Source organism: Phyllostomus hastatus, unplaced genomic scaffold (assembly GCF_019186645.2).
Source record: "Phyllostomus hastatus isolate PE091 unplaced genomic scaffold, TTU_PhHast_1.1 phas_contig_40, whole genome shotgun sequence".
Taxonomy (NCBI): Eukaryota; Metazoa; Chordata; class Mammalia; order Chiroptera; family Phyllostomidae; genus Phyllostomus; species Phyllostomus hastatus.
The window spans coordinates 45,330,895-45,351,610 of NW_025333872.1; the positions used below are offsets into that span (position 1 = coordinate 45,330,895).

Below are 20,716 nucleotides of genomic sequence, written 5' to 3' on the forward strand. Positions count from 1 at the left end.
CTTCTTATATAGCATATAACATCCTTATGATTCCTATTAATTGTCTGTTTTTACTGCTATACTGTAATGTCTATAAGGGTAGGGCCTGTCTCACTATTGCATACCCAGAGCATATCACAATAGATAAATAAATATGTCCTTAGTAAATAAAGAAGAACTCTCAGAAGATAGAGGAAACACTTTTTAAATTGTGGCAAAAATTATCTTAGTTTATACCATTTAATAATTTTATATATTCTTATTCTCTCTGTGCCATAATGTACTTTGTAGACTTCTACTGAGTGATATCACATGTTTCCTAACATATATGTTTATATGTTGGTTTCTTTTGTTTAACTTTCAGATCTTGCTCAAGGGTCTGATGAAAGAAAGCTTGGAGAAGTGCAGTCTTTAGAAAGGGAATTTCAGGGCTGGAACCCAATAAACTAAATGGAGCATTTGTTTTCTTTTGATAGCTGAACATGAAACAGTACAAAAAGAAGAACTTGAATTATTGTCTGGAAGAATCCACAGTTAGTTAAGGCCCAAGGTTAGGATAAACTAAAATCAATAAATTAAAATAGTTCAAGTCTAAAAGACAGAAAAAAGGGAGAGATTGGGAGTAAAAAGCAAAGAAGAACAATAGTGGCCAAACAGGACCTTAATCTGGCAAAGAGCACTGAAGTTGTCTTTTTCTTAGTACTCAGTAAACTATGGTGATTAAAACACACTGTATTTGGCTAGACTATTGACTACAGATATTATGTCTTATCTTTGATTTCTGGCACTTTGCTTAGTTGTTGAGTATATGATAGATACCAGGAAGTATTTATTGAGTTAATGGATGAATCATTTTGTCTTTCAAATCCCAGATAACTTTGTCTTTTGGTCTTAATGGATTTTTTTATTTTGCAATGAGTATGTTTCAAAAACAACTTGACATTGTGAAAATTATGAAGATTATTGCCAAAGCAATTAACAATTGTCATTCAAATGTCTTGAATAAATAGAATATAATTGCACTGAATGTAATGGTTTTATTTATTCAAGAATAAAGTAGTAAAATAAAATTAAATTTATTTCCCAGGTTAACATTCTAGGCTTAAATTTTATTTTGTCAGCAACATTATTATTTACTAATTGATAAAATTGAATATTATATATATTCACTTTCTGATAATGTAGTGTTTTGTTTAAAAAAAAACAATTAAAATGTAGATTATGCTCTATGGTTCATAGATCCTGAGAAGAAAATGTTATTCATTTTCCTGTTCTTTTCAAGAACTTTTTTTCAAGTATGTATCATTAATCTATGATCTATCAACAGTATAGTGATATTTAAATTGTAAAGATTATGTATATCTTTATTATATATCATATATAATTATAATATTATAAGGGCTATTGTTCTATAATAATATTGAATTGATAATATCAGTTCTTTAAAAATTAGTTTGCAGGTTTTCTTTTAGAATGTAATTAATCACTTGCAAAAGGGATGTGAAATGTTCCCGACCAGAAGAGATGGGGATGATGTGGGGAAGAAGTCCTCACTGACTGAGCATCACTGGGCCAGAGCAGTATCACTGAGAACACTCATTCATGGATGACCTGCGTCCTGTCTGGCTCGAGAAAGAGTTTTTGATTAGACAACAGCCACAAGACCTTAGTAGCTCTTTCCGTATCAATGATCTCTCACCTCATACCACACACTGTTAAAATCTTGCATCCTTAGGAACTATTAAATAGTAGATTAAAACAATATCCCCCCAAGAGAATGTAATACATGTGACCTTGTCATTGCAGGAAGAAGGCAACAGGCAGCACCTTTGGGTGTGTGACATCCTGACTCACGGAAGTGTCCTGGACAGGGGAGGCATACGGGTGGAGCAGAGGAGCCCTGACAGACACCATGTTGAGTGGGCAGAAGGCCAGGCTCCATGAGGCTAAAGTCAGCCCTCACTAACTCCAAACCTTGACTTGCTCACTCTGCTTAGGCTCCATGCAGAGATAGCAGAAATAAAAGAACAAATTAAGGATTGATTAAAGTGAAAAACAACAACAACAACAACAAGGACAATAATGATAATAATAAATGATAATAATAAAGAATGAAAGGTAAAAGAGATAAAAGTTTAAAAAGATAAAAGTATATCATTTTAAGGTCAATTATAATTTTAATCATGAATTTCTCCTCTATGGTTAAAATTTAAACACTCTCTATCTAGACAGGTTCTATGTATTGCCATTTACAGGTTTAACATTCTATACTCAATACTAAAATTACTAATTTATCTTATGTTGAGAGGAATGATTCATTGGGACACAAGCCTTTCTAAAGACATAATTAACTGATAAAGAATACTTTTTGAGATTGTGGTGGGAGGGGAATAGCCACTATTTGCTTTAAAATGTAAGCTTAACTATGAAAATATGGTCTTGGAAAAGATTTATCTTTTATATTCCCAAACCAATACTTCCAATTTTATTCCATTTTGATTTTGATCCTTAGTTGTTAATAATGGCTAAATCTTCTAGTAGTAGCTTACACTCTGTTTTAGGAAGATGACTCTTTCAACCATTTTGAATATTTTAAATTAAAGTTAAAATGTTTTCAAAGTGCATGCACTGCTCCACAGCTTTAGGCCAATATCCATCAACTGCTCTGCTCTTTCGGTTGAGTGCGAGTCTCACCCATGACAGCTTTCTGTAAATTAGAGATAAAGCCCCGCTCTGCCTTTGCAACGTTCTCCTGCATCTTGCAAACTTCTGCATCTTTCCTTTTCCAGGGCCAAAGGGAAGGAAATTTGTGTTATATTTACTCCTTTTTTCTCTCTCATCAATTATTTGCCTTATATTTATTTATATAAAGTTTTCTTCTTATTGGCAATCAGATTAAAGTCACAAATTGTGCTCATATGCACACTGCCTTCCATTAAAAGAACAAGTGTCCTTTTTAAGACACATGGTTTTTAAAACCACTTTTAAACATAACAAGAGTTAGAAACTGAGATATACATTGACCTTACTATGTGGCCTTTGTCCTAACTGTGAAGCTATCAAAATATCACATCTTGCCTCTTCCATTACCGTACACCAACTTACTCTTTGTTATAAAAATACTCTGCAGTAATTCAAGGTTACAATTGCCCTTGCATTTCTAATACTTGTTACTGTAACAAAACCTAAAAATGTAATTTCTGTGACTTAAGTTCAGTTTGTGTCTTTTCCTTTGTTAAGTAGGAGATATTCTAGTTACTAAGTTTAGGAATATACTTTTCACGCTAACAGTTTAAAAATATAACAAATAACTTTTATTCAGTGATACAGTGATGACTTTTTATTGCATTCTATGTAGAACTTTGCATGCCTGTGGTTTTTATGTTTCTGTTTACTATATTTTTATTTATTTTGGTTTCTTTTGGTTTTCATATTAAAGGAGCAGTTTCCAAGTGCTGTTATTGACTCTTGCTATTTTTGTCAAGGTACATTAACAAAAATCGGTCTTTATTCAGGGAGGACTTTGACACTTCGGCCTAAATGAATGATTGCTGAATCACAAAAGTGAACCAGGTGCTGCTTGAAACATAGGAAGAACCCAAATTCTCCTTCCCATGACCTCTGGACTCCACATATTTATCCCTTAAACCCTGTTGTAGGATTTATATGTGCACATATCATGTCCCCACTCAGCATCATCCATGAGTTATGAGCAAACACTCTCCAGTCACCCCTTCCCATCATTGGAGCAGGTGATGAACCAGGCCGGCCCACCTCCATTGCCCACCAGACTCCGCAGAGCAGGCTCAGATTGCTCCTGGCAGCCTGATGCCCAGCCTGCCTGGCTATGATATCCTTTCCTTTATACCTAGTTTCTCAGGTGTTTCTCATTTGTTTGGGTAGTAATACCTACCAGAAGTATTTTTTAAAGTGCACTTTCACCACACACTGTATCAAATGCTTTACAAAAGTGCATGTATTCCATCTACTATATCCTTTTATCTATGCTAAAGCATAGCCATCCCCTTCTGCCAGCTGCTTCTTCTAGATTCCTCTCATTAGTCTGCAATTCCCCAAAGCTGTGGCAGGCTGCCCCCACCCCCACTCTATCCTCAACTCTCTCCTTTTTACACTACCTCCCTGCGAGGGAAGCCCACTGATATGCGGGACAGTTCCCAATTAAAAAACCTAATGATACCCTCTTCAGCTGCACAGTTTTAAATCTTCACTACCACAGGTTGACCTGGACACCTCACTTTTCTTCTAAAGAAACATTCTTCCATTCATTAATTAAGAATATGGGGATCCTGGCTGAAATAAATATCACAACCCTTATCTTGCAAGAAGCCCACAATGACTTACAAAATATCACCCTCTATGCCTTTAATTTAATGTTGTAAAAACTTAGAATTGTGAGTATGGGGGCAAAGGAAATACTAATTTGGGAAAGTGGCTCTAGAAAATAATTCATGCTGAGGAGAATATCATCTTGAATGCCATTCACATAAACAAAGGAAGGAAAAGTGGTTTAACAGAGTAACATAGATTGTATTCACACAATTCTAAATGTCTGTAAAGAGCAAAACTTTAGTTATTCATCCACATGTTTCTAGATAGCCAGATATTTGATATTAGGTAGAAATTTGATATAGGGTAGGTATTGTGAACAGTGACAGCTATAGTTGTCCTAGACTTTCTAAGCATTTATGAAAAATAAACACAATAAAATGGATTTTAAAAAGGAAGATGAAAAATACCAAATTCAATATGACCACATCTCAGTACCCGTTCTGTTGTCCCTGGAGGGTCTGTGAAAGCAGACACTGCTTCGCAGGCGAGTTAAAGCAGTGTGTCCAGAATACCATCCAACATCAGAGGATGCACGGCTTCAGTTCCAACAACCTTGACAGATGTGCACATCTCCGTTATAGAACTAGGGCCAGAACTAGGGCCACGTATGACCAGATGCCCTTGCCCTCGGGTACTCCTGCTTTATAAATGCAAATACCAGTTTAATTAAATGATGGGCTCGAATGGGCTTCCCAGACAGAAACAAGTCTCCATTGAAAGTTGATTTGAAAACATTGAGAAGAGAACACATCTACTTAATTTAAGAAGTATTTAGAAGGTCATGTTGTCAGAAAAATCAGTGACCTGCTGTGAGTCTTTTTCTAATTTAAGCTTTGATGGATTATCCATGTACAGGCAGTATGCACTTATAAACCAAAGCACAGATAGGTTTGATATGATACAGTGGTTTTAAATTGTATTTTAATTTGCAGCTATTTGAACCACTTCCATTTTTTGCAGATATTGAAAATTGGAAATGAGTCAAGCAGCAGCATGTTCCAACATACTGCTCCAAGTAACAGCATATCTCTTCACCATGTACAGTAAGAGTCTGAAAATTAATAACCAAGTAAGAGACACTCAGCTCAAAAAATCCCAAAATAAGAGATTAGCATACATTTTATTAAAACCTGACTGTTGTGGGGAAAATTACTAAATCAATTGATTCCAGAAGTCCTGGCAGCGAGAACTGCTAACTAGCTGACATTGGTTGGATCCATGTCTTCTCTAAGCCTCAGCTGACACATCTCTTAGATGGGAAACATACCAGTCATTTGTAATAACGTTAATTAACATGAGAATCAAATGTAATAACAGAGTTCCTAAATGGAAGAGATCTCTACAATGCCTTATCTTATTATTACATTTGTAACTACTATTGTTGGCTAGTGCAATGTGGTTTCATTAAAATAATTATTTACATAAATATTTTCACATACATTTCTCAGCTCTGTCTTTTACTTTACCAAATCATTAATTCATTTATCAAACTCTGAATTCGTCACATACAATGCCAACTATGGTAACTTTCCTCATGGACCTTACATCTGACTGGAAACCTTGACATAAATATTTGTTAAAATGTTGTAAATAAAAATGGAGGCATGCAATAGGTATGTTTATGCACAAATAGAGAATATTCAACTAACTCTCCAGAGAAGTGAAGATTTTCTTCATTGAGAATGTGATAGTTAATATTTATTATATGCCAATTTGGCTGGGCTACAGAGTTCTAGATAGTTGATCAAACATTATTTGGGGTGTTTCTGAATTAGATCACTATTTATATCTGTGAATTTGAGCAAAGCAGACTGCCCTTCCCATTGTGGGTGGGACTCATCCAGTCAGTAGAGAAGTCCTGACTGGAACGAAAAGATGAACCCTTCCTTGAGTAAGAGAGAATTCTCCAGTTGACTGCCTTTGGCTTTCATCTGCATCATTAACACTCTCTGAATAATGATCTTCAAACTGAAACATCAGCTCTCCCCCAGACTCCTGTATCACTGGCCTACTCTGCAGATTTTGGACTTAGAAGCCTCCTGTATAATTAATTGCATGAGCCAATTCTTTATACCAAATCACATATGTGTGTGTGTATTATATATGAATCCATGTATTTATGAATATACATAATTGTAATTGGTTCTCTTTTGCTTGAGAATTCTGGCTAATACAGAGTGTGGCACTCGTGCTGAATATTAAAGTATGTGTGGGAGTTTGAAAAGTAGATGAAGATGTAAAGGACTCTATAAGTAGAGAAAGCAGATTGGGATAAACTAGAACTGGATTGAACAGACACTCCAAGAAGTTCCCTTTGGGCTATCAAGAGTGGGGGTTAAGATGGGTGGAAGAAAGGATAGAGGCAAGAGATGAGTTTAAGGGTTAGATTATGGAAATGCCTTGTGTGCTGTATAAAAGCTTTTGGACGTTACCCTATAGGAAATTAGAAGCCATTTGAAGGATTTAAACAGGGAAATAAGATGATTAAATTTGCATTTTAAAAGATTACTCCAGCTGCAATGTCAGGTATGGATTAGAGAGGGTCAAGGCTGCTGGCAGGGAGATTACTGAACTAGTATAAACCAGGATAATGAAGTCCTGCAGCAAGTCAGCAGTGGTGGAAATGGAAACGAGGTGGATATAAAGGATACATAAGAGATAAAATCAACAGAATGCAGTAAGTGTGTTGGCACAGGGAAAGGGGCGTTAGATAGACTAAGCAGAGTGTTCAGCATCCAGGCTTGTGCCTCTGGATGGAATTGATAGTGTTATGCAGATGGCAGAGGAGGCTTGGGAACATGAAAATTAGTTATATTTTGGGCATGTATTGTTTTTGACACATGTTGCTAACTCCAGAAAAGGATGTCTAACGGACAATGAGATACAGGGATCAAGAGAGAAATTAGTAGTCAGGGCTATAGTTACAAAGGTTGGGCTATTTTGGAAGCTAGATATAGAAATTACTGTTATCAATGAGACCATTCAAAAAATCTGCAAAAAGTAATAAAAGGAAGATAACAGAGACAGAACCCTCAATGGCTCACATAAAATGGATCCCCTGTTTGCTGGTTAATGATATCTGTGGAGTTAGGATTAGAGCAAATGGCACTTTCTAAGATGTTCCTTGAAAGATAACATAAGTAAATGTAAACACTAGTTATGATTTATACTACATAAACATGTGGTTTTATACTGCTTTGACACACTTATATTTGTTTTTCAAACTTATCATTAATTACATCTATAGAATCAGTGTTTTGGTGAGATGGTAACACTTTAGAAATCTAAGACAAAGAGAACTGGCATTGATTTAAGATTGATGACTTAAAACCTACCTGGTATCTTAATACAGAATTATAAAAGACAAAAACATATAGTTACTCATATTCTGCTTGCTCACTAGAAAATAAAATAACTTTAGAAACAAACCAATGTTAAATGGAGTGACATTAAGACCATTTCCTTTAATAATGGTCTATAGTTCTATGGTTTGTATTCTAATGTTCTTAAATGCAGGGTTCCTCAGTGCTGCATTATTTTATCCTATGGGAGCAACAACTGGGGCATTTTAAGAGGAGAAGAAGGGAGGAAGAGAGGAAAGGGTAGGGGAGAATGAGAGGAGGAAGAAAGAGGGGAGGGGAGGATAAAGGAGAAGCAGCAGGAGAAACAAGAGGCTGTAGGTGGCCCATAAAACCATATGCAAATTATATATATATGTATAAAATTATATACATATGTAAATATATAAAATTAGTTATATTTTGGGCATGCATTGTTTTTGACACATGTTGCTAACTCCAGAAAATGATGTCTAAGAGGCAGTTAGAAAACATATGTGTGTGTGTGTGTGTGTGTGTGTGCGCACACACAATCTCTAGAGAAAAAGATTGCTGACACCTGCATGGAGACTATAAGTGCAAATGATACAAACTCTGAGAGCAAAAAATCAAATTAGCATAATCCCCAAACAATAAAACAGCTGACCACCCCTCAAAAAAACCCTTTACCTAAAGTGACATGAATTTCTAATTAGTATGTTTTTTCTTTTTTGCTCACAACATCTCCTTTGGAAAAGGAGCCCATTGGGGAGCACTGATTTCCACCTTAAGCAGAAGCTCCGAATGCTAAGACCATCTAAGACCCTCATAGTGAAACAGGCACTACATGCCCCCATTTGTCATAAGTGTATCGCTGGCCTCTGAAAGGGCCTCAGCTCCTACGTGAAGCCTCTGCTATGAAAACACAATGCTGGTTTATGGTTAATACATCACTATCCAAAATTCCAGGACACCCAACATACCAAATACATGTTTTTTAAAAATCAACATATTTTGTACTTTTAATTTGGGGGGAATTTGAAGGAAAATGAATTGTGATTTTTTTCTGATGGAAAGACAAACGTTCTTTGAAATGAGAGCCTAGGATTTTTTTTTGCTTATTTATAAAAGCTGATTGTTGTTTCTTTTAATAGTTTCTTACTTTCACATAGCTCTGTTTTACTTCATCTATTTCTCTGAACAATTTCTCACCTGCTCCTTTTGTTTTCTCCTCCTGAGGGAGGCGTGTGGGTACCGACAGCTACAGAGCACGAGATGCTGACATGCGGGAGCACCAGCACGCCCTGCCCCACTCCACACATTCCTCCTGTTGGCATGCCTTTTGTTTCCTTCCTACCCGACCCAAGGGATCCATTTGGGGGTTGTTTTATTCTTTTGTGCAAAAAGCATTTATTCTGCTCTTCTGAGAACTGCCTATTTCTGTGAGTAGTATCTTTAAAATATTTTCTGGAGTTTTGAACAAAATAAAGGTGTTAATTACTTTGAGAAATATTTAAAATATTTCTCAATATTTAAGTTGTAACAGAGCAGAAAAGATGAAAATGTCACTGCTCCAAATGGTTGCATTCATTCAAAGAAAAACCAAGTGTCCAAAGAGATTCAGTATCCCACTAAACTGACCAAAACTATAATCAGAAGTTGTTGCTATTGATTTATAACATGTCCCAGGGATGTAACATACAGTATGGTGACTGTAGTTAACAATACTCATTTCATATTTGAGAGTTAAGAGAATAGAGCTTAGAAGTTCTACAAAAACAAACAAACAAACAAAAAACACAACTTGTAACTGTGGTGATGGCTGTTAACTAAATTTATTTTGATAATTTTGTCATATATATTAAATCATTATAGTGTACATCTAAAACTAATACAACATTATATATAAAGTGTATTACAATAAAGAAATCCCAAACAAAGTACATTGCTGGATTCATAAACTATCATATATAAATACAGAAAATGAAATACTGCCTATTTCCCTGATTTCTAATCCTTTTACACTCAAGAAAAATTGGGTTAGCAAGTATTCTTCTGCTTACTTATGATTTTTCTATTAAAGTTCATCTTATAATGTGAAGACATCCAGGACCTAGGGAGACCCACTTGTGCTGCAGTGGCTAGTACAAGGAAAAGACGAGGGAGCGATAATTTTATTTTTCTTAGCCTAATAGGCTACTAACCCAATTTGTTGATGCAGTTTTGTAAGGTATACAAGTCACAGGGATTACAAGTCACAGGCCACTTGAACAGGGAAATGAAATCAATCACTGAAACCTCAGTCAGGAGAAATGACCTTCAGCTAATGTCCCTTTTGAAAAAGAAAAATTTTAAACGTCTAGAGAATTGTAAGCTTGGTGGAGCCGGCACTGCTGTGCTTTTCGAACCCCCAGTGAAGCCTGTGAATGTTACTCAATCCCACTAGAGTGAGGTGGATCGTCTTACTGTTTCCACAGCTGCCAGGGTATTAAATTCTGACTGCATCCAATGCTGTGATCATCGTACTGTGTCTAACTACAAGTCAAGTGTTGGAGAGAGGGCTGGCAGAGGTCTCCTCCTTTCTGGAAGCTGTTGGGCTCTGATACGCACAAGTCCTCCTGCTCCCTCCACTGATCTGTCCATCACACAAAAGGGCTCCTGAATGCCCACCACTCACCTCTGCTGACTTTCCAAGATGCAGTTCATGTGATTTCCTGTTAGTGCCATTTTTTAAAAAAGGGTCATTAATCCTGTCATCTTAAAAATCAAAGGTTTACTTATTGACAGAAAAAGGAAGCTTTCTTGGAGGATGGCTTTCACCACTGCCTTAAACCTTGAATAGATATTAACTAGCAAAAGACAGGGAAATGAAGATCGATGGCTTACACCTGTTCCCTACCATGCACTGTCCCTTGGCCATAATTTCAGGTACTGTCACTTTAGAATACTAGATTATGTCATATATTTTGATTCCCAGGGAAGGTTAATATATACCAATCACTTACAAAAAATAATACCCTAGATAATACATTTTTTCAAAATATGCCATTAATTTAAAACTAATGATTTTATACATTTTAAAAAATTGCCATAATTGGTGGTAAATTGTTGTGGAAGTTCACGTGTAGTGTTTCTAAAACAGTCCTATTGTGTCCATGTGGAAATGGTGTTGTTATTAGCTTAAAGAATCTATAAAACACTTTTTAAAATGAACTTTTTCTATTGTTTATAAATTAATCTCTTTCAAAATATTGACAGTATTTCTTCAAATAAAACACATACATATATTTTTACACAAATGTACATGTAACATTTTTCATTTACTATCTCATTTTTCACAAAAGTACATCCTCCCTAATTTTCATTTCCCAAGAGCTTGGGAATGAAAAACTTTGATATGAATCTGTGCAAATTATTAAAATGCTTTTGATTTCTTCCTCAGTAGAAACTGATTGTGTAGACTCTAAAAGTACAATTAAGAAACATTTATGAGGAATACATTCTGAAGGAAGAAATACATAAAAATAAAGAGAGTAATCATTATTATCATTCTTTCAAAGTTCCAAATCTTCCTAAGGAATAAAACCTACCAGATAAAACTTTCGACTTTCTAATAATTAGCTCGTGATATCACAGTTGCAAAGTACAGAAAGATAAACTTCACAAAATAAAACAACCTAAGGTAGTATCAGAGTTAGCAAAGACATATTTAAAATACAAATTATGTTGAATTCTTGAGCAACCAATTATTGTAACATTCAGGGCAGGGGGTGGGGAAACAGAGATTTCAGTCGGCATTAGATGTTGCGTTGCGCTTTGTGTTGTGTAATTTGATGCCATGTTTTTTGTTTTTTTGCAGTAATTTCCCTAATTTCACACACCCGTTCCATGTCACAAATTGAAATCAATGGTTCCTTTCTAAAGAAAATAGAAAAAAGGGAGTGCATGATGATGATGATGCTTGCTGGAAAAGCACACAGACAATTCCTGATTGGAGCAGTAGTCAGCATGTATGAGTCTCTGGTTTGTAGCTAGACTCAAATTTACAGAGTTGAAAGTGCCTTGTCTTAGAAAATGTATATTCAAAGAACTCAGAGGGGATCAGGAAGGGATTATGTACAATTGAATTTCAAATGTCAGATAAAAGATAGCATATGGCCATTTAGATGTTCCTTACTAGCAATTTAAAATAATGATAATAAGCCAATGAACATTTTGAGTGTTTTTGGTGTGCCAGGCAATGTGTTAAGAATATTATGTGAATTACTTATTTTATTTCTCATAACAATATGGCAATAATATTCCTATCATTCTTATTTCACGTAAAGGAAAATCAGTTCTCAGGTTAAGAAATTTTCTTAAGGACACATAGCTATTCTGTAAGAGTCTTTCTGATGCCAACATCCGTACTTCTAACCACTACCTTAAATAAAAGTGAAAGTAACCACTCAGGCGAACAAAACAATATTTGCAATAGTGATAAAAATCAATCTAAACAGCAGAAGGAAAAGTTTTCAACATTTTCTCTAGAATTTAAATTTTGGCATTACTGCTGATTCTTCCTTTTATTTCAGATCATTTCCTCACTTAATTTAAGATGGAGTTCATAGATGTAGGCTATGCACTTCATGCTATAGATCTTACCGATTGGAACATTTGGGGAATATTATTAATTTTTATGTACACATTTCATATACATTTATATTATAAATATCACATGTACAGAGCATCATAGTGTGGGAGAGTACAGGGTGGAAAATCAAATCTTAACATTTGAGAGATTGCCTTAATATTTAAGAGGTGGGGTGGGTTGGTTCTGGGCTTCCACTCCTACCCCACACCCCAGGCAACCTTCAGTTTATATCCTCAGCCTTTGTCTTCTGCCTGGTCCTTCTATCAGAGCATCTACAACAAGTCATTCCACTGCAGTTTTTACAGATCTGTCTCTTCTTCTGGAGTCCATATTCCCATAGTAAATAGGTAGATTTTTATTCCCTCCTGTGTCTTCCACTGACATCCTAATGCTTACCACAAAGAGAAACATTTAAATGATTTTTAATGAATAACCAAATAAATGAATGACTGGAATATTAAGTGGTGAATTCTTAATTTGAGGGAAGTTTGACTAGATAACCTTGTCAGTTGCTTCTGTGATTGTCTAATATTACAGATCAGTGGAGAGAATAGTGCATGTGTGCATTATGAATTTGGAGCCTAATATTAAGGATATTGTCTACTTTTTTAATGTATTATAAAAAGCACAAACTATACAGAAAAAGAAATAATATAACATATGTTAATATATTCAACATTCACCCTAAGAAATAAAGCATTTCCTATGTGTTTGAAGATCCTTCTTCCTCCTGCTTCTGCACAGAACTTACCTCTACCCCTGTATTACAGGTTTACCACTTTTCTACATTTTTTTACATTTATCAGACCTTAATAGATTTAGGAAAATTTATATTTGCATGTATATTTATAACATAGTTTCTGCATTAAAATTTCTATGAGATAATGTCAAACTATACATTCTTCTACATTTCTTCTCAACCAATCATTTGTGACTTGTTAGTGCTTTGTATGTAGCTCTAATTCATGGGATCTAACTTTGAAAAGATTGAAAAACAAGGTTGTCTAGAGTAAGTACTTGCATATCGGAAAAAGCCAAATGAGAGTATGAGTATGAGCAGGAGTCAGGGCACCTCATCCGTGTTTGGGTTGGCTCTTGTACACATTATGGTTATGGACTGGCACACAGAGGGGTAGTCAACTACACAAGGACATGAAGGTCAAAAGGAGAGCCACTGGGGATCTAGTGACTTGAAAACAGAGTAACAGAGGTTAATTTTCTCTGTGACTTAGAGCTAATTGACCCTTGGGCTGAAAATAGTGGCACATTGGATGGTAATGAGAAATTAATTTAGACACTGATAAGAAATAGATGTGTGTGCCCTTGAGGTTAGTGGGAAGAGTTTGAGTATATGTTTGGTAATGCAGAGTAAGCAATTGTATAGGGATCTGAGGGAGAATATTATGATTATGAGTGGAATACTTTAGAGAGGATTTGGAACCAAGTCAGAGAGGTCAGTCATTAAGAATGTCCATTATGTTAGGGATCAGCCATGGAGAGCATATACTACAGAGGTAGCTGTATCAAGGCAGAGAAGGGTAAAACCAAGTGATAATTATAAGAAAAAATAAGCATAGCATCTTGAGTAATCTCCCTTACAAAATGAGAAGATGAAAAGATTAGGATTAATATACATTTAAATGTTCCAAGCTTGAAAATAACACTATTTTTTTAAACCAGAAATTATGTAAAGTATGAAAACTATCCCAATTGGTAGAAAAACTTCCCTGTTGATACTGAGAGTCAAGGGAGATAAAAGACTGGATTATTTCAACTCTTAACTCTTTTAGGATTTTGTGGGGAGTTTGGAGATTTGTGGGCACGGAAGAACAAAAATAAACAAAGAAGAAGGAAAGAGAAAATGTAACAAACTCTCTAGAATGACTTAATTTACTCAAAGATGAAAACAAAACACTGAGGAAAAATGAGCTCCCACCCCTCCCTGCCACCACTGGTTCAAATGATAGCTTACCTGCATTTGTTTTAGTTTTTAACTAATGTATTTGTAGCTGAGTTAGTCCAACTCCTTCAAGCATCACATTCTTGAGGTCAAAGTCTTGGATTTGCTACATCTACAGAATAATTAACTTTAGCTCCAACCTATAGTCACGGCTCATACCTCAAACCTTGACCACTTGTCTTTGTTCAGAAGAGGGGACCAGATGAAAGCCTAGTGCTGTGAGAACAACAACCCCAAAACACTCTCGACAGACAGGAATCAGTAATGCCACATTTATCTATAAAAGATGCAATTTGGACTCCTGATTTGCATTATGTATTCTTAGAAACAAAAACGTGAAACTTGCTATAAAGTGTGATGTTAAATTGAATTCTTCTAAATTAACTAACTGAAGGAAGGCATTTAAAGATTAAAAATTATAGCAAAAGTCATATTTTCTACCATGTAACATTATTAGAATATCTATAATTAAATATTATAACTAGTCATTACAATAAATAAGACAACAGTTTATATTGTAAACTTTTTCTAGAAGGTTAGTGTGATTTTCTGATATAGAAATTAGAGTTAGGTCTTTACCTCATTTTTTATCAGATTTCACTTATTTTCTTTTTATTTAGATTCACAAAGTCACGAGCATTTCTCAAAGAAACTGAAAATATAATATTCTAAAGTAAATTGGGGTTATTTAAAAATTATTTTCATGCTTAAAAATCAAGTAAAATGAGTTTTTAAAATATTATTATTTTTTATTTTATTTTAATTATTGTTCAAGTACAGTTTTCTCTCTTTTACTCCCATTCCAGCCCATCCACCCAACCCTCCCCACTTCCCTCCCATTACCACCCTCCCCCAGCTTTTGTCCATGTGTACTTTAAATTTGTTCCTGTAAACCCTTCCCATTCTCCCCTGAAATTCCCTCTTCTCTCCCCTCTAGTCACTGTCAGTCTGTCCCCTATTTCAGTGTCTTTGGTTATATTTTGCTTGTTTGTTTTGTTGTTTAGGTTCCTGTTAAAGGTGAGATCATATGGTATTTGTCGTTCACTGCCTGGCTTGTTTCGCTTAGCATAATGCTTTCCAGCTCCATCCATGCTCTTGCAAAGGGTAGGAGCTCCTTCTTTCTTTTTGCTGCATAGAATTCCACTGTGTAAATGTACCATAGTTTTTTGATCCATTCATTTACTTATGGGCATCTAGGTTGCTTCCAGCACCTAACTATTGTAAATTGTGCTGCTATGAACATCGGGATGCAAAGGTTCTTTTGTATTGGTGTTTTAGTGTTCTTAGGATATAGTCCCAGCAGTGGAATTGCAGGGTCAAAAGGCAGATCCATTTTTAGTTTTCTGAGCAAGTTCCATATTGCTTTCCATAGTGGTTGTACCAGTCTGCAGTCCCACCAACAGTGCACTAGGGTCCAATTTTCTCCACAACCTCTCCAACACTTGATGTTTGTTGCTTTGTTTATGATGGCCATTCTGACTGGTGTGAAGTGGTATCTCATTGTGGTTTTAATTTGCATCTCTCTGATAGCTAGCGATATTGAACATTGTTTCATGTGTCTTTGGATCTTCTGTATGTCCTCCTTGGAGAAGTGTCTGTTCAAGTCCTTTGCCCATTTTTCAATTAGGTTACTTGTCTTCTTAGAGTGGAGTCGTGTAAGTTCTTTATATATTTTGGAGATTAAACCCTTGTCTGAGGTATCGTTGGCAAATATGTTTTCCCATACAGTTGGTTCTCTTTTTATTTTGATACTGTTTTCTTTAGCTGTGCAGAAGCTTTTTATTTTGATGAGGTCCCATTTGTTTATTCTTTCCTTTATGTCCCTTGCTCTAGGAGACATTTCAGTAAAAAAGTTTCTGCATGAAGTATCTGAGATTTTCCTACCTACGTTCTCTTCTAGGACTTTACTGGTGTCACGGTTTATATTTAAGTCTTTTATCCACCTTGAATTTATTTTTGTATAAGGTGTAAGTTGGTGCTTGAGTTTCATTTTTTTGCACGTAGCTGTCCAGTTCTCCCAACACCATTTGTTGAAGAGGCTATTTTTACTCCATTTTATGTTGCTGCTTCCTTTGTCAAATATTAATTGACCATAGAGACTTGGGTTTATTTCTGGGCTCTCTGTTCTGTTCCATTGGTCCATGTGCCTGTTTTTATGCCAGTACCAGGCTGTTTTGATGACAGTGGCCTTGTAGTATATTTTAGTGTCAGGTATTGTGATCCCTCCTACTTTGCTCATCTTTCTTAAAATTGCAGCAGCTATTCGGGGTCTTTTATGGTTTCATATAAATTTTTGAAGTGTTTGTTCTATGTCTGTGAAATAAGCCATTGGTACTTTAATAGGTATTTCATTGAATGTGTAAATTGCTTTGGGTAGTATGGACATTTTGATGATATTAATTCTTCCAATCCATGAACACGGTATATGTTTCCATTTGTTTGTGTTTTCCTTGATTTCTTTCCTCAGTGTTATGTAGTTTTCTGAATACAAGTCTTTTACCTCTTTGGTTAGGTTTATTCCTAGGTATTTTATTTTTCTTTTTGCCATTTCAAATGGGATTTTTTTCTTGATTTCTGCTTCTACTGTTTCATTGTTGATGTACAGAAATGCCTTTGATTTCTGGATATTGACTTTGTATCCCGCTGTGTTGCCAAATTCATTTATTAGGTCAAGCAGTTTTTTGGTGGAGTCTATAGGATTTTCTATGTACACTATCATGTCATCTGCAAATAGTGACAGTTTTGTTTCCTCCTTTCCTATTTGGATGCCTTTTATTTCTTTTTCTTGCCTGATCGCTGTGGCTAAAACTTCCAGTACTATATTGAATAGAAGTGGTGAAAGTGGAGAGCCTTGTCTTGTTCCTGATCTTAGTGGAAAAGATTTTAATTTTTGCCCATTGAGTATGATGTTGGCTGTAGGTCTCTCATATATGGCCTTTATTATGTTGAGGAATGCTCCCTCTATTCCCACTTTGCTGAGTGTTTTCATCATAAATGGGTGCTGTACCTTATCAAGTGCTTTTTCTGCATCTATTGATATGATTATGTGGTTTTTGTCTTTGCTTTTGTTTATGTGATGTATTACATTTACTGATTTGAGAATATTGTACCATCCTTGCATCCCTGGAATGAATCCCACTTGGTCATGGTGTATAATCTTTTTAATGTATTGTTGGATGCGGTTTGCCAGTATTTTGTTGAGGATTTTAGCGTCAATGTTCATCAGCGATATTGGCCTGAAGTTTTCTTTCTTTGTTGTGTCTTTATCTGGTTTTGGAATTAGGATGATGTTGGCTTCATAAAAAGAGTTTGGGAGTCTTCCATCTTTTTGGATTTTTTGAAATAGTCTGTGAATGATAGGGGTTAGTTCTTCCTTAAATGCTGTGTAGAATTCTCCTGTGAAACCATCTGGTCCAGGGCTTTTGTGTGTCGGGAGTTTTTTGATTACTGCTTCAATTTCTTTTGCTGTTATTGGTTTGTTCAGGCTTTCTGCTTCTTTTCCATTGAGTTTTGGATGATTATGTTTTTCTAGAAATTTGTCCATTTCATCTAGGTTTTCAAATTTCTTGGCATACAGTTCTTTGTAGTAACTTCTTACAATCCTTTGTATTTCTGTGGTATCTGTTGTAATCTCTCCTCTTTCATTTCTGATTGTGTTTATTTGAGTTTTCTCTCTTTTTTTCTTGATGAGTCTGCTTAAAGGCTTGTTGATTTTGTTTATCTTTTCAAAGAACCAGCTCTTGGATTCATTGATCCTTAGAATTGTGCTTTTAGTCTCTATGTCATTTAATTCTGCTCTGATCTTGGTTATTTCCTTCCTTCTGCTTGCTCTGGGCTGTCTTTGTTGTTGTTCCTCGAGTTCTTGTAGACGTAGGGTTAGGTTGTTTGTTTAGAATGTTTCTAACTTTTTTTAGGTGGGCCTGTATTGCTATGCACTTCCCTCTCAGGACTGCCTTGGCTGTGTCCCATAAGTTTTGGGTTGTTGTGAGTTCATTTTCATTTGTTTCCAGAAACCTTTTGATTTCTTCCCTAATATAATTCTTGACTCATTCATTGTTTAATAGAATGCTATTTAATCTCCATGATTTTGAGTGTTTGGGTTTTTTTTCTTTGGAGTTGGTTTCTAGCATCAGTCCCTTGTGATCTGAGAAAATGCTCGGTATGATTTAAATTTTTTTGAAATTGTTGAGGCTTGTTTTGTGTCCTTTCATGTGGTCAATCTTTGAAAATTTTCCATGTACATTTGAAAAGAATGTGTATTTAGCTTCCTTGGGATGGAGGGTTCTGTATATATCAGTAAAGCCCATTTCATCTAGGTGGAATGGTCAGTTCAATGCCACAATATCTTTGTTGATATTTTGTTTGGAAGATCTGTCCTTTTTTGATAGTGGAGTGTTAAAATCCCCCACAATAATTGTGTTGCTGTCCATATCTTTCTTGAAGTCCTCTAAGATTTTCTTTATGTATTTGGGTGCTCCTATGTTGGGTGCATATATATTTACAATATTTATGTCTTCTTGGTGGATTCTTCCCTTGAGTATTATGAAATGACCTTCTGGGTCTCTCTTTATGGTCCTTTTTTGGAAGTCTATTTTGTCAGATATGAGTATTGCTACCCTGGCTTTTTTTTCCTGTCCATTTGCTTGGAAAATTTGTTTCCAGCCCTTCACTTTCAGCCTGTGCAGTTCTTTTATCCTGAGGTGGGTCTCTTGTAGGCAGCATATGTGTGGGTCATGTTTTCTTATCCAATCAGCTATTCTATGTCTTTTGATTGGAGCATTTAATCCATTTACGTTTAAGGTTATTATTGATTGGTACTTATTCATTGCCTTTTATGTACGTGTGTTCCTCTCTCACTCTCTCTTTTCCTTTCTTTCCTTAAAGCAGTCCCTTTAGCATCTCTTGCAGAGCTGGATGAGTGGAGGTGTAGTCTTTTAGACTTCTTTTGTCTGAGAACCTTCTTATTTGGCCTTCTATCTTGAGTGAGAGCCTTGCTGGGTAAAGTAGCCTTGATTGCAGACCTCTGGTTCTCATTACTTGGAATATTTCTTGCCGTTCTCTTCTGGCTTGGAGTGTTTCCATTGAGAAGTCAGCTGTTAGCCTTATTGGGGCTCCCTTGTATGTTACTTCCTGTTTCTCCCTTGCTGCCTTTAAGATTCTCTCTTTGTCTTGAAATTTTGCCATTTTAATTATGATGTGTCTTGAGATGAGTCTCTTTGGGTTCCTCTTGATTGGGACTCTCTGTGTTTCCTGGATTTGTGTGACTTTTTCTCTCATCAAATTAGGGAAGTTTTCCATCATTAGTTTTTCAAATAGGTTTTCTATCCCTTGTTCTTCTTCTTCTCCTTCTGGTATCCCTATTACACGGATAATATGTTTCATGTTGTCTTGCATTTCTCTTAATCCCTCTTCATTCTTTCTGAGACTCTTTTCCTTTTCTTGCTCTTTCTGGGTGTTTTCTTCTACTTTGTCCTCTAGCTCGCTGATCTGATCTTCTGCTTCATCAATCCTGCTTTTCATTCCTTCTACTGTGTTCTTCAGTTCAGAAATTGTATTCTTCATTTCCTCTTGGCCCTTGTTGAGAGTTTCTATTTCCTTTTTCATGTTGATGTAGTTTTCAGCAAGTTCATTGCAGCTTCCCTGTAGTTTCTGGTAGCTCATTGTGAGCTCATTGAGCTTCCTGACGATCATTGCTTTGAACTCAATATCTGATAGTTGAGTTGCCTCTATTTCATTTAGCATTCTTTCTGCAGCTTCCTCCTTTCCTTTCATTTGGGGACTGTTTCTTTGTCTTCCCATTGTTTGTGAGACTCTTCTTTTTAGCCTCAGATTCTTAAATTGATCTGTTCTGGCTCCCTGGGTTTGTGGTGTGAACTTCTTTTGTAGAATATCAGTGAGTTTCAGTGGTGCAGTTTCCTTGATCTCTCAAGCTCACTGGTCTTGGGCTGTCATTTAAGTTGGCTTTGTGTTTGCCTTTGGGTTTTGATTGTTGTTGGGTCTTTCTTTGGTGGTTCCTTCCCACCACCTGGTTAAATGAGGGTCACTCTGTCCACCACCTCCTGTATTTTGTTGTGCTGGTGAGGGCAGGTTGTGTTGAAGCTGGTTCTTCCATCTGTATAAGGTTTAAAGAATTCTCTCTTGCTCTTGTTCAGTTGTTTGTATTGGGTACTGTCTCTACTGTTTAGTTGTATTTCCAGATAGGTCCTGCATTGAGGTTTGTGGACACTACTCCCTCCTTCACCTTCTTCTGTTGTTATCAGTTAGTGGTTCCTTTGTTGTTGGGTTTCCTCTTCCAGTGGGTATCCTGGTGTTCACCGCCTCCACCTATTCTTTTTTGTCATCAGTTGGAGGGGGAAGGCAAAATGGTTTAAGACAGCAACAGAGAATTCTATGCTATTTACAGTAGCAGCAAGTAGGGAAGAGATAGGAGATCCTTTGACTATGTATAGTGTTAACCATGATCTTTCACCCAGCTAG

At 35.9% G+C, this 20,716-nt stretch overlaps 1 long non-coding RNA gene across 1 annotated transcript in view; it reads left to right on the forward strand.

Moving 5' to 3' along the window:
• The first annotated feature begins 6,928 nt into the window (after positions 1-6,928).
• LOC123822220 overlaps positions 6,929-20,716 on the forward strand; it is a 45,955-nt gene continuing 32,167 nt past the window's right edge. The window contains exon 1 of the long non-coding RNA XR_006786240.1: positions 6,929-7,006. This is a non-coding gene — a long non-coding RNA (uncharacterized LOC123822220). The remainder of the gene's footprint in view (positions 7,007-20,716) is intronic.